Source organism: Chiloscyllium punctatum, chromosome 33, assembly GCF_047496795.1.
Source record: "Chiloscyllium punctatum isolate Juve2018m chromosome 33, sChiPun1.3, whole genome shotgun sequence".
In the NCBI taxonomy this organism is placed as follows: Eukaryota; Metazoa; Chordata; class Chondrichthyes; order Orectolobiformes; family Hemiscylliidae; genus Chiloscyllium; species Chiloscyllium punctatum.
In genome coordinates, this window is record NC_092771.1 from 54,894,211 (window position 1) to 54,906,732 (window position 12,522).

Here is a 12,522-nt window from a genome sequence, read left to right on the forward strand (position 1 = left end):
ACAATGCCCTCCAGTGTATCTCCTCCACTTCCCACACCACTGCCCTTGAACCCCACCCCTCCAAATGCAACAAAGATGGAATCCCCCCATCCTCACCTTCCACCCAGATACAACGCATCATCCCCTGCTCTTTCCACCATCAGATCCAACCACCTGAGATATATTTCCCTCCCCACCCCTTTCAGCATTCCACAGAGACCATACCTTCTGTGACTTCCACGTTAGATCCACGGTCCCCACCAACCCACCCTCCACTCCAAGCACCTTCACTTGCCACTGCAAGAGGTGGAAAACCTGTGCCCACACCTTCCCCTCCCCTCCATCCAAGGCACCACTGGATCCTCCTACATCCAGTAGAGATTTCCCTGCCCACCCAAACACCTCACCTATTGTGTCCTATGCTCTCAGGACGCCAAATTGTGGAATATTTCATGGAACATTTCTGGGACACATGCACCAACCAACCCCACCGCCCTGTGGCTGACCACTTCGGTTACCCCCAGCCCCTCCGTCACCACGCTGCCAAGGACATGCAAGTCCTCCATCCCAAATCCGAGCCACCCGACACCTGGAGGAAGAACACCTCATCTTCCATCTTGGGAACTTTCAACCACACGGCATCAAGGTTTCCTCGTCTCCTATCCCCCAACTTATCTCAGATTCAACCCTCAAACTCAGCACTGGCCTCTTGAACAGTCCCACCTGTGCACCTTCCTTTCCAATTATCCATTCCACCCTCTCACCACGACCCTCCATCTACAACCACCTATTGCCTCCCTAGCTCCCTTCCCCCCAACCTCAAACCCCCCTCCCTATTTATCTCTCAGCCGTATTCCAGCACCCACATTTCTTATGAAGTGATGACATGCCCAATACATCAATTCTCCTGGTCCTTGGATGCTGCCTGACATCTGTAGTTTTCCAGAGCCACACTTTAACACAAACCGGAAGAACAACACCTCATCTCCCACTCAGGGACCCTGGAACCCTCTGGCTTCAACATCAAATTCAATAATTTTAGGTCCTGAACTCTCCCACGTCCGAGTGTCTTTCCCCCCTACCCCACATACCAGGCCTTGTTATCACGTTGCCTACCATTACACACTACCTATGGTTAGCCACTAACAGTCCCAATAAACAGCTATTCACCCTCCCCCCGTCAGATCGTTATCCACTCCTTTGTCCAACTGCTCTTATCTCTCTCTTTGGACTCTATCCCCACTTATCATTTACTCCTTAACCCCTACCTTCTGCATAAAAACAGACTTTTTTTTCTCAGTAACATCAGTTCCTGAGGAAGCGTCACTGGATCAAAAATATGAACTGATTTCTTTTCACAGATGCTGCCAGATCTGCTGAGCTTTTCCAGTACCTTCTGGTTGTTGTGTGTGATTTACAGCATCTGAAGTCCTTTTGGTTCTAATTTACCCGGAGTATCTAATTCAGGTCCAGCAGACTGAAACAGCGTTTATCAACCTTCCCAGTCCACACTAACTCCATCTCTCTCCCAGTATCTGCTGTCTCTCCCATTCCTTCACATTCAGTCCCCCCTCTCAGTCACACTGCGCCTGCAAAGCTGATGGTCTGTGTTGGCCTGCTGGACCCACCCCTCATTCACTCCCATTGGCTGGAGGATCATGCCAACTCTCCTATTGGTCTGAAGCTGTGTCAATCAGCCAGGCCCCATTGTGACCTGAGTGGTGGGATCCTCCCAGGTGCATCAGAGGCTGAGGGGTGACCTCATAGAGGTTTATAAAACCATGAGGGGCCTGGGTAGGATAAATAGACAAGGTCATTTCCCTGGGGTCGGGGAGTCCAGAATGAGAGGGCATAGGTTTAAGATGAGAGGGGAAGAATTTAAAATGGATCTGAGGGGCAATTTTTTTCCCCCACTGAGGTTGGTGCGTGTATGGAATCTTCTGTCGGGAAGTGGAGGATGTTGGTACAATTAAACCATTTGGCATCTGGATGGGTATATGAATAGGAAGGGTGTAGAGTGATATGTGCCAAGTGTTGGCAAACGGGTCTAGATTAGGTTGGGATATCTGGTCAGCATGGACCAGTTTAACCAAAGGGTTTATTTTCATGCTGTACATCTCTCCGGCTCTGCCCTGTGATGAGCTTCATCATTCACAGTGAATGGATCAGTATCACAGAGCACAGGGGCTGGAGGCTATTCAGCCCATTGGGGCTGTACTCTCTCCCTCTGGAGATGGTGCCAGTCAGTCCCAACTCACCTCCCATTTGGACATAGCCCTCCAAATCCTTCCTTAAAAATGTTAAATTTCAAATTTGTTTTGACAATAACTACTGAATCTGCATCCAGCTGTCGGTCAAACTGTTCCAGATGCTCAGAACTTAGTGAGTAAAATAATCTTCACATTTTTCTTTGCATTATTTGCCAGTTACCTGAAAATAGTTACTAAAAATTGTGACGTTAAAGATTTCTCACTCTGTCTCTCTGTAAATGAAATACCCTGGAAACAAATCAACTCCTGGTCGAAATCACTGCTTAACCTTCTCAGCTCCAAGGAGAATTGTCTGACCTTCTGCTAACTCTCCATAAAAGAGAAACCTATCTTAATTTTAATTTAATTTATTAGTGCCATAGAGATGTATAGCACAGAAACAGACCCTTCAGTTCAACTTGTCCATGCCGACCAGATATCCTAAATTAATCTCGTCCCATATGCCAGCCCTTGGCCCATAGCCTTCTAAACCTTTCCCAATCACATATCCAGTGAGATGCCTTTTAAATGTTGTAACTGTACCAGTCTCCACACTTTCTCTGGCAGCTCATTCCATACACATACTACGTTCAGCTTGAAACTTTCCCCCAAATATCCCTTTTCAATCTTTTCCCTCATGCCTGTGCTTTCTAGTTTTGGACTCACCTAAACAGGAATAAGATCCTGGCTGTTGACCCTATCCATGCCCCTCACAATTTTATCAACCTCTATGGTCACCTCTCAGCATCCGATTCTCCAGTGAAAACAGCCTCAGTCTATTCAGCCTCTCCCTATAGCTCAATCCCTCAACCCTGGCAACATCTTTGCATCTTTTCTGAATCCTTTCAAGTTTCACAATATCATTCCAATAGCGGGGAGACCAGGACTGAAAACAGAATTCCAGAAGTGGCTGAATGAATGTCCTGTACAGCTGCAAAATGACATCACAGCACCTGTATGCAATGCACTGACCAATAAAGGCAAGTACACCAAACACTTTCTTCACTACCCTGCCTATCTATGATTCCACTTTCAAGGAATTATGAACTTGCACTCCAAGATCTCTTTGTTCAGCAACACTCCCCAGGACCTTCCCATTAAGTGTCGAAGTCCTGCCCTGATTTGCTTTTCCAAAATGCAGAACCTCACATATATCTATATTAAACTGCATCTGCCACTCCTCAGCCCATTTGATCGGAGTCTCATTGTACTCTCAGGTAACTTTGCTATCCATTGCACCTCCACTTTTGGTGTCTATTGTAAACCTACTAACCATAGCTCCTGTATTCACACAGAAATCATTTATATAAATGGCAAAAAGCAGTGGACCCAGTACCCAGCCTGACAGCATATTGCTCATCACAGTCTTCCAGTCAAAAAAGCATCCTGCACTGTGACACTGACTGCTCAGCAAGGTTAGAGCTCATGGCATACAGGAAGATCTAACCATTTGGATACAGAACTGGCTCAAAGGCAGAAGACAGAGGGTGGTGATGGAGGGTTGCTTTTCAGACTGGAGGCCTGTGACTAGTGGAGTGTTACAAGGATCACTGCTGGATCATTTCGTCATTTATATCAATAACTTAGATGTGAACATAGGAGGTATAGTGAGTGAGATGACACCAAAACTGGAGGTGTAATGGACAGTGAAAAAGATTTCCTCAGAGTACAATGGGATCTTGATCAGATGGGTGAATGGCTGAGGAGTGGTATTTTGGGAAAGCAAATCTTAGCAGGACATATACACTTAATGGTAAGGTCCTGAGGAGTGTTACTGAACAAAGAGGCCTTGGAGTGCAGGTAGATAGGATAGTGAAGGCGGCATTTGGTATGCTTGCCTTTATCGGACAATGTATTGAGTACAGGAGTTATGAGATCATGTTGCAGCTGTACAGGACATTGGTTAGGCCACTTTTGGAACGTTGCATACAAATCTGGTCACCCTCCTTTTGGAAGGATGTTGTGAAACTTGAAAGGGTTCAGAAAAGATTTACAAGAACATGGCCAGGGTTGGAGGATTTGAGCTAGGCTGGGGGTTGAATAGAGGTTGAATAGATTGGGGCTGTTTTCCCTGCAGCGTCAGAGGCTGAGAGGTGATCTTATCTATGTGTATAAAAACATGAGGTGCATGGATAGGATAAATAGACAAAGTCTTTTCCCTGGCGTGGGGGATCCCAGCACGAGAGGGCATAGGTTTATGGTATGAGGGGAAATACTTTAAAGAGACTTGAGAGGCAACGTTTTCACACAGAGGGTGGTACGTGTATGGAATAAGCTGTCAGAGGAAGTGGTGGAGGCCATTATGATTGCAACATTTAAAAGACATCTTCACGTGTATATGAATAGGAAGGATATGGGCCGGGTGCTGACAGGTGGGACTAGATTGCATTGGGATATCTGATCAGCATGTACTGGTTGGACCGACAGTTCTCTGTTTCTGTGCTGTCCATCTATGACTCTTTGACCTTCCAGCCAATTCCGTATCCAAACAGCTAGTTCCGCCAGATTTCTATGGTGTTGAACCTGCTAACCAGTGTGTTATGTGAAACCTTGTGTCTTTCTCAAGTCCAAGTTAATGATTTCTATGCACAAAGCTATGCTGACTCTCCCGAATCATTTTTTGCTTTTCCAATGACATGTAAATCCTGTCCCGGAGAATCCCTTCCAACAACTTCTCTGCCACTGACTTCAGGCTCACCGGTCTATAGTTCCCTGGCTTTTCCTTACCACCTTTCTCAAATAATGGCACCTATCTTCCAGCACCTCACCTGTGGTGATCGATGATACAAATATCACAGCGAGAGGCCCAGCAAAAGCGTCCCTAATTACCCACAAAGTTCTGGGATACACCTGATCAGATTACAAGGATTTATCCACCTTTATGCATTTTAAGACATCCAGTACCTCCTCCTCTGTAATTTGTACATTTGCCAAGTTATCACTATTTATTTCTCCAACATCTCTAACTTCCATATCCCCTTTCAGTAAAAACTGACGTGAAATACTCACAGAATCTCTCCCACCTCCTGCTGTTCCACAGACAGTCTTGTTGATCATTGAGAGTCGCTATTCTCTGCCTAGTTATTCTTTTGTCTTTAGTGTATTTGTAGAATCTCTTTGGATTCTCCTTAAACCTATTTCCCAAAGCTATCTCATGTCCCCTTTTTTGCCTCCTGGTTTCCCGTGAGTATACTCCTACTGCCCTTATAGTCCTCTAGGGATTCACACAAACAGTGGTCTGTACCTGCCATATCCTTCCTTCATTTTCTTGACCAGAGCCTCAATTTCACAGGTCATGCAGCATTCTCGACACCTCCCAGCCTTGGCCTTAACAGGAACATACTGTCTGTGTAGTCTCATTGTCGCAGGCCTATGGAGGCAATGGCAGAGGAGGACAGAGAAACAATCATTATAAGTAAAGAGGTAGCATTGGGAAGGCTAACAACTTATCCTTATTTCTATAATTCCTCTCTAGCCTCAGAACTATCACTATCTCTGCATCAAAAACATCTCAATCTCTGCAACATCCTCCAATATCTAATCTCCTCCAGTCTCAACACCCTCTCTATCTTTAATCTTGTCCACCCTCACTAATCTCTGTGATGTACCTTTCTTTAATTCCAGCCTTCAAGAAAACCCATTTTTATTTCAGATTCCTGCAGTTAGAGCTCCAAAATGACCCGCTTAACCTCTGTCACATTTTCCTCCAAAAAACATTAATCAATCACGTATCAACTATTCTAATATCACCTTCTCTGACCTGGTTTCTATTGTGGCTTGTCATATTCCTATATTACACGTCTGTGGTCTACATGACGGAAAACGGTTTTGTGGTCCATTGGCTTTATGCTGTAAAGAAATCTCCCAGCTAACTATTTTAATCCCATTTTCCAGCACTGAGCCCATAGACCTGTCAGCCTTGGCCTTGCAAGTGTGTTCCTAAATAGATTTTAAATGCCATCGGGATTTCTGTCTCTCACTCTCTTCCAGACAGTGATGTTTAGTGCAACTGTTGCTCTATGCTATCACCCACAGGGTTCAGAGCAGCTGGGTCTGTGCGAAACACAGATCGCCCACACATTGTGAAGGGTGGCAGGGTCCCTGAGAGAGGGCACAGGAGATTTACCAGGATGGTTCAAGGAATGGGGGATTTTAGTTGCAGAAATTGGAGGATGTTCCCTTTCTTTAATATTGTTGGGGGGGGGGGTGCACTGATGCAGGCAAGTGGAGAATGTTCCAACACAACCCTGATGTGTACCTTATAGAGAGCAAACAGAGATTGGGGAATCAGCGGTTTGGAAAAGACTGAGATGGTTCTCCTTGTAGCAAAGGAAATTTGGGGAGCTGTGACAAAGCGGTTTACAAAAGTTACACGTTGTAATAATAAACCTTAGGCCCATCAGCTCATTATACAAGGGTTACAAGAAACATGTTGAAGATTTGGGAAGATCTATTGAGAGGATGGTTTGATTCAAAGGAGAACTTTTATTCAGCAAATGGTATTGATCTGGAACACAATACTCTCACACAATATGAATATCCAGGTCCTGATGAATGGAGTAATTGTGTCAGAGTTTGGCGTTACAATGACTGAGCTTACCATCTGAATATCTGCCTGTAATACAAGTTTATAAAATCTGTCACTGTCAGTTCAAGTTTGAAACTCATACAATCCCCTCCTCCTGGTCCAGGACGACTGGACACATTACCCCTGGTGGAGGTTAGCAGGCACTTCAAGGGCAAATCTATGTGGGTTTCTATGAGTTTCCACCTTGGGACTTCATGTGACTGAACATGGGACAGAATATCCCAAGATTCAGTGAGATATAGAGAGCAGGATTTGCTTCCTTTTCTTTCCTTCCGTGCTGCCGCTGTGCCTCCACAGTAAGACATGGGGTGTGAAAGGCTCATGCACCTTGATGGGCAAGATGTCTCCATTCTGACCAATGGGCAGCAAGCTCCTCCCAGTCATGAAACAGAGTATCCCTGAAAGATAGCAACTGAGCATGCTCATAGTACATGTTTCGAATAATGAGAGGGGAAATCTCCTAGAAAAGGCATAACAGGAAAGTTCCAAAAGGTTATAAACAGTTTACAGAGAGATATTCACAGGATTACCTGGGCAACAAGTTGGCAAATAGAGTATAACTTGGGATAAACTGTAGAAAGCTGCACCACAAAGGGACTGGGGGAAAATGAGCAGGAAACACAGAAAGCGAGCACACAGTTACAACATGGAATCAGGAAAGGGAATGGAATGTTGTCCCTTATTTCAAAGAGTTTGCAATATAAGAGTTTGGAGTATATACCTTAGGGCAACTAAACAAATGGCAAGTGAGACCACATCTGGAGTAACGGGAACAGATTTGGTCACTTTATTTAACCAAATAGAGCATTTCAGAGAAGATCCATTGGGATGATCCCTGTTTTGAAGGGATTATTCTGTAAGCAAAGACTGAATAAATTGGGAATCTACTCACTGGACTTTGGAAGAATGAGAGGTGATCTCTTTGAAACATACAGGATTCTGTCGAGGTTTGACAGGGTAAATATGGAGAGGATGTGTCCCATTACAGGTTCGTCTTGAACCAGATTCTGGGTCACTCGCGGAATCAAGGGTTCTGTTTCAGATTTGTCAAGTTAAAGTCAACACCGATACAGGGTAGGGTTTCAGTAGCAATGGAGCTGGCGTGAGAAGGAGATAAGCAACGTTTTTGAGATTGGAATTCCTGGTGTTTGTGATTGTGTAGATGTCTGATCAGAAGGTCACCTTGGGGTCAGATATGAAAGCAATATTGTGAAGAATGTAGTTCTGCCTCAGACACTTCCCAGTGAGAGGGAGGGACACAGCAGTAAGGGAAATGAATTTGGAATAGCAACTGAAGGCAATGGGTTTAAGAATTACAGTGTTTCATTGGAGTGAATTGCAGCTAATTGAAGCGTGGTAAGCAGTTTGATAACTGAGTAATAGTGGAGTAATGGAGAGGGATGATGGGGAGGGAGAGCTGGACATTGTCAGTGTACATGTGAAACCTAACACAGTGCTTTTGGGCGAAGTTACCTCCTGGCAGTATGTAGGTGAGAAACAGGATGGACCAAGGATAGATCCTGGAGGGACACCAAATACAATGAATTCAGAAAGGAAAGGGAGAGTGGAGATGGAGCAGGATTTGCCAATGATGGTGAGATCAAATATTAGGTTTTAGCAGAATGGGAGAGAAGGACATAACCAGAAAAGATAGACAGACAGATCAGGGAAAAATATCTGTGAATTGCAATGGGGGGGGGGGGGTGGGGGCGTGGGGCTGGGGGGTGGGGGGCGGGAGAGAGAGCGATGACAAGCGGGAGGATGATACAGAGATTTGGAATGTCCATCATTTAGCTACACTAGGGTAAATGGTCAAGAAAATCTCTAATAAGGCTTGACAAGAGACTCTAGGAAATGCAAGTTTAGGACTAAAATGAGGAGCACCCTTGTGAGGCAGTGTGGCTCGGTGGGCTAGTGGAGAGGGAGGAAAGAAGCAGAGGCAGCTGATTGGATTGTCTCAATGTTATGGACAGAGAAACCCCATGTGCTCCTCACTCTTGTTGTTGGAAGGGAGGATGGAGGAGACAGGATAATAGACATTGTTTTCGAAATTAAAAAAAACAAAACCTGTGATAGTGATTCTAAAAATAAGTGAACAAACCTGTTGCATTTATCACGAATATTAAAATATACAACTGAAGTTCAGGTTTGAATCCCAAATTGGTAGAGGGTTGCTCTGAAGTCAAGAAAAAAAAAGAAACTGGAATGAAGAATCTACTGTTTGCCACGGAACCACTGGGGATGTTCTTTCTGCCATTGACAATGTCCTTGAGGGAAAGAAACCTGACAGCGGCCCATCAAATCACTCATTGTATTAATCACTGCACAGTCTCAACAAAGGACGGCACAGTGGCTAGCACTGCTGCCTCATAGTGCCAGAGACCCGGGTTCAATTCCTGCCTCAGGCGATTGACTGCGTGGAGTTTGCACATTCTCCCCGTGTCTGCGTGGGTTTCCTCCGAGTGCTCCAGTTTCCTCCCACAGTCCAAAAATGTGCAGGTTAGGTGAACTGGCCATACTAAATTGCCCGTACTGTTAGGTGAAGGGGTAAATGTAGGGGAATGGGTCTGGGTGAGTTGTGCTTCAGCGGGTCGGTGTGGACTTGTTGGGCCGAAATGCCTGTTTCCACACTAAGTAATCTAATCTAAAAGGAATGAAACTGGATGGACCACATTACATCTACCAATGAACCAGCAAATACAACCACACAATCAGCCCTATTGACTCTGCAACTTCTGCCTCACTGTGGACCAACAACAGCAGCAGAACTGTACTCCAGCCCAATCTGAAATCACATGGCCTGATATCCCCCAACCATTAACATCAAGCCAGGGGAATCAACCCTGGTTCAATAGTGAATGCAGGAGGGCATGCCAGCAGTACCAGGCATACTTAAAAATGAGGTGCCAACTTGGTGCAGCTACAAGCAGCACAAGCAACACCAAATAGAACTAAGTGATCCCATAAACAATGGATTAGATCGGAGTTCTGCAGTTGTGCCACACCTAGTCAGGAATGGTGATGGACAATTACAGCATCACAGATATCCCACCCTGACTGATGGAGGGGTCTCCCACATCCATTCCACAGATAAGAGGACAGCATTTGCAGCAATTTTCAGCCAGCAGTGCCAAGTGGATGAGCCTTCTCCATTGGTCCCTGACATCACAAATATGAATCGAAATGGTTTAAAACTCATGTCAAATCAGATCAAGAAATGGATAAGCAGTGTAAAGGTTATGGACCCTGCCAATATTCTGGCAATAATACTGTTGGCTGTGCTCCAGAACCTGCTGCCCACCAAGGCAAGTACTGCTCCAGCACTGGCACCTACCGACTTTGTGGAATATTGCTCAGGGATGTTCAACACAACAACACAGGGCAGATCCAACTCAGCCAATTCCCCTCCATCAGTCCACACTCGCTCAGCAGTGAGGTGATGGAAGGTGTCATCAACTGTGCTGTCAAGCAACTGCTCAGCAATAACCTGCTCAGCGATGCCCAGTTTGGGTTCTGCCTGGGCCAATCAGTTCCTGAGCTTGTTACAGACTTGATTCACAAACCGACAAGCTTCTGAATCCCAGAGGGGAGTCGAGGCTGAGGCCAGACCCCCTCCAAGTCCTCTATTTCGACTTCAGTGATATCACCTGACCTCACCACAGTCTCAGCTCATTTGCTGAAACTCTCATTCATTCCTTTTGTTGACTCTAGATTTCATTATCTAAACCCACTCCTGGCCAGCATCCCACATTCACCCTCCCGATAATCTCAAGAATATTGAAAACTCTACTGCTGAAGTGCTCACTTGTACCAGAACTTGCTGATCAATCAAAAGACTCCCATTTATAATCAACAACAATTTACTTTCGCACCTTTGAATTAATTGCTGGCTGTAATCATTCCTATCTCCCTGTACCACACACCCTTTCATATCTCAATAACTCATTATAGATCAGACTCTCAATCATGTGTTTATTTTTGAGTTCACCTGTGTGACTGTTTCTATAGACTCCAAGGGAACATGGTCTGGAATCCCCACTCTAACCCACTAAGATCTACTTTCTTCCTTTAAGGCATTCTTGAAAAACTGCTTATTTGGCAATGGTTTTGATCACTGGACGCAATATTCTCCATCTGTAGTGTTATGTCAAAAGTTCTCAATAATATTTTTGTGAAATTAAAACCATGATGATTTGTACAGATATCTTCTACTCTTCAATATCGCTGAGTGAATAATCTGTAATGTCTCTTACCCAACCACCTTCACCACACAAACTGCAGCAGTACAAGGAAGTCAAACATCACCCTCTCCACAGGCAACAAGGCTTTGGCATTGATCACTGGTTTCTGTGGAAGGAGAAATACACAGTTGATGTTTCAGGGAGTGCAATATGAATTACAGGGAATGAAAATGGTGCAGAATTTGACTGTCAGAAATTGAAGGAAAATGCACTCGCTGATTGGACAAAAGAATTCTTGACTGTCAAAGATATTGTGGAAAAAATAACCTGATAATGGAACAGCATATGGTCAGGAGCCAGGCAGCAGTGGACAATTCGTTTACATTCCTGAAGAAGGGCTTATGCCCAAAACGTCGATTCTCCTGCTCCTCGGATGCTGCCGGGCCTGCTGTATTTTTCCAGCTCTACATTTTTCAATTCATTTACAAAACAGCTGTGAAAATAATAGTAAAATACTATACAGAGCAAAAATACACCCATGAGAGACTGAGGAAGCTAGATAATGAACAAGTGGACATCAGAGAACCCAGAGATGAACCAGAGCAGAGTTCACTTTTATGATCCCACAGTCAAAGTTGTCTAGCACAGAAACAGACTTCTTCGGTCCAACCTATGCCAACCAGATATCCTAACCTAAGCTATCTGCCACTCCTCAGACCATTGGCCCATCTGATCAATATCCCACTGTACTCTGAGATAACCTTCTTCATTGTCCACAATACCTCCAATTTTGGTGTCACCAGCAAACTTACTAACTATACGGCCTCTATTCACACCTAAATCATTTAAATAAATGACGAAACGAGTCCAGAAAAAAAAGTCCCTTTCTCTGGGTTTGAATGTGCTCTGTGTAAATCCTGCCCTATGACTCTTTTTACCAGGGAAGGCTGCACATACATCCCTCTGAACTTTGCCCCCTACAAAGCTGGCGGCCGCGCACGTGTCCAGTGAATCATTGCCCCGAATAAAGATGGCGGCGCTCACTCGGGCCGATTACTCAACGAGGCATATTCCCGTTTGCTGCAAAAACGGAACTAAGTTTCCAAATTGTATTTTCCGACGTGCAGCAAATGTTTGTAAAACCTCTCAGCCCATACCAACACCATTTCCCTCCCGCTTCCTGCTGTTTATTTCTTTCCTTCCCGACAGCACTCCGCGCGCGCACACACATTCCAAACATCCGCGCCCCCCGCGAGGATGATCACGTGGTATAGTCTAGTCCCGCCCTCAGTCACTGATTGGCCGGAGGACCAACTGCCCCGCCCGGTCCTCCAGCTCCTCCCCTGCCTTTCCATTGGTCCGCCGCTGACATCAATCACTTCTTCGGTCCAACCTGTCAATGTTAACCAGTTATCCTAACCTAATCTATGTAAATTAAATCCTATCTGCCTGTCCTCAGCCCATTGGCCCATCTGATCAATATCCCATTGTATTCTGAGATAACCTTCTTCATTGTCCACAATAC

The 12,522-nt window shown here is 45.1% G+C and overlaps 1 long non-coding RNA gene across 2 annotated transcripts; it reads right to left on the reverse strand.

The window, feature by feature from the left end:
* Positions 1 to 5,478: 5,478 nt before the first annotated feature.
* LOC140458551 (uncharacterized) lies at positions 5,479 to 12,242 on the reverse strand. Of its 2 annotated transcripts, XR_011953526.1 has the most exons (4): positions 12,155 to 12,242; positions 11,325 to 11,490; positions 11,070 to 11,163; positions 5,479 to 5,598 (listed from the first exon to the last, which is right to left on the reverse strand). It is a non-coding gene; the product is annotated as an uncharacterized lncRNA (long non-coding RNA). The 2 variants fall into 2 exon arrangements; XR_011953525.1 differs by lacking the exon at positions 12,155 to 12,242 and having other exon boundaries at positions 11,325 to 12,112.
* Between the last annotated feature and the right edge of the window lie 280 nt (positions 12,243 to 12,522).